Here is a 2,500-nt window from a genome sequence, read left to right on the forward strand (position 1 = left end):
AATTCAAAGAGTGGTCAGAGCGGGTCTTGAACCCGGGATCTCCGGATCTCAAGGCAAGCGCCCTAACCACTCGGCTACACTGCCTCCACATTATCTTGTAAAGCTGAAGCATTATCTTGTACATTATCTTGTAAAGCTGAAGCAAGCCGAGGTATTTCCTTCGAAGCTCCAATAATGACCAGTTTAGTTCAATGAGCCTTTCAGAGTAACGTTTATCAGATCCACATATCAATCAAGTAGCACGACACTGGAAGGATTAAATACTGTGTATGAGTTTAACCAAATAAGGGTTCCACACAGGGCAGGCATATTCCAAAATAGGACGAACTAAAGCATTAACAGCTGTTTTAATTGCCACAGGATTTTTGGGCCCAAATGTTCTCCTTGTTAGACCCAACACTCGATTTGCCTTACCAACAATGTCATTGATATGAGCGTCCCACCTTAAAGAAGATTCAATCCAAATACCCACATGCTTATGTTTATCTACAGCCGACAGATTATTCTCATTTATCACATACTGATGAACTAAAGGACATTTAGACTTGGTAACATGTAGGGCCTTACACTTTTCGGGATTCAGCGTGACAGGTCACCCTGAAACTCAACACAATCATCTACAAATGCGATGTTACGATAAAGTACACTGTCATCAGCAAAAAGCTCTGTACTACAGCTTACATTTAGGGGGAAGTCATTTATATACAGCAGGAAAAGAAGTGGCCCTAATATACTCCCTTGACGGACACCAGACATATCACTTCATCTGCCTTCTTGTTTTTTAACTAACGGTAGATAAAATTTAAACTAACTTGAAATGAGAATAAAACTAAAAAAAACACAATGACTATATTCGTGCAAAGCTGTAACAATTGGTCCAGTTTCCCCAATCGTTGTCATCTCCGGTCCTTCGCTTTTCTTCTCTTAATCTCCTTTTGTTCTTTATTTTCGTACTCTAAGGCATTTTTAATTGACATTTCAAAATTTCAAACTTTAAGAAATGTTAAAATTTTCTCAGTCCGTTTTGTATACCTTAATGTGCACTTTATTCTTGTATTCTAAAACCTTATTGTCGTTGCTCGGATTTTTATGCAAATATTTTAGTCTCTTATTATTTCAAAAATGTTGTCGGTCAAATCCATTCTCAGGTTGAATCCGTTTTTACCTTATAGGTTAAATTCGTGATCTGCATTTTACTTAGGTTGAATATGCACTCTACCTTGGCAGGATTAAAAACACCAATACCTTCCCTCAAGCTCTGTCTTACGCATCTCAACACATCTTCTTAATGTTTCATATATATCATCTTATCGGCTTCTGCATTCATACACTGATCAATTTAGTGTCAACATTACAACAAAGTTAGGGAACAAAAAACTGTACTGTGTACTTACCGGTGATCGAGCTCCGGCCTTCCAGATCTATAGTCCTGTGTCTTCATCACTACATTACGACGACGAACATGCGCAACCCAACACAGTTCTTTTCATAAGTTACTTTTGTATGGTAAGTCAATTGATATCCACGTCTAAAAACCAAACCTAATTCTAACCTGACCCTAATTTTTCTCTAAGCTTAATTTAAGCTTCAAAAAAGTTTCTTCAATCCATCTGAGTGCGTATTCAACCTAGGTAAAAGGAAGATCACCAATTTAACCTAAGTTAAAACGGATTCAACCTGAGAACGTATTTTACCGGCAACATATATGCGGAATTTTATGATCTTGAACTTGGACTTGAACATTTAAAGGACTCGTCGAATAAAAAATGTAGTCTATATGTATCAAATTATTGGCACATATCGTTTGAAGAAAAGAGCCAAGTTTCTCGAAACCTATACATAGTCAAAACATTTCAATTTCCGCTATTTAACAAACGTGTAACAGGTATAGATTATTTTCGGTCTTTTAGTTAACGTAGAACAGCATTGAAGTATTGAAGTATTTTGGGGTAGATTATAAAGAACCTACAAGGAAAAAGGTAAGCAAAAGTCAACGATTTTGTGTGCGCTTTTACAAGACATTTAGCAAACTAACTCGAGAAACAACCCAGAAATGTGTGCATGGGGTTGAAACATTGTCTTCTCAAAGATAGCGTCCACTTGTGGATCAATATTCAGACTCATCAACTCAAGCCTTTGTGCTCGATGTCAATGCGCCACTTAGAGGCTGCTTTTATTGGTTCTATTCTGTGTCACTTCATTTTCAGCTGCTTTATCAAACAATCATGATAAAATACATTTTAGCATGGAATGTTACTAATACGAAGTGCATTCGTTCATTGCTTTAAAGCGAGATTGCGTGTATATGAATAATCACGATGTTTTCGTGCAAATTGGGATAAAAAAATATTTTTGATTATTGGCCAATCAGAATGCTTAGTTTGTTACCTTCGATTTTCTTACCGTATTACCTCTTTCCTCTTTTTTGTATTGCGTTACCTAACAACCGCATTACTCTTAGCCGATCACAAACTATCCTAATGTTCTAATCGTCGTTTTC

Source organism: Montipora foliosa, chromosome 6 (assembly GCF_036669935.1).
Source record: "Montipora foliosa isolate CH-2021 chromosome 6, ASM3666993v2, whole genome shotgun sequence".
NCBI lineage: Eukaryota > Metazoa > Cnidaria > Anthozoa > Scleractinia > Acroporidae > Montipora > Montipora foliosa.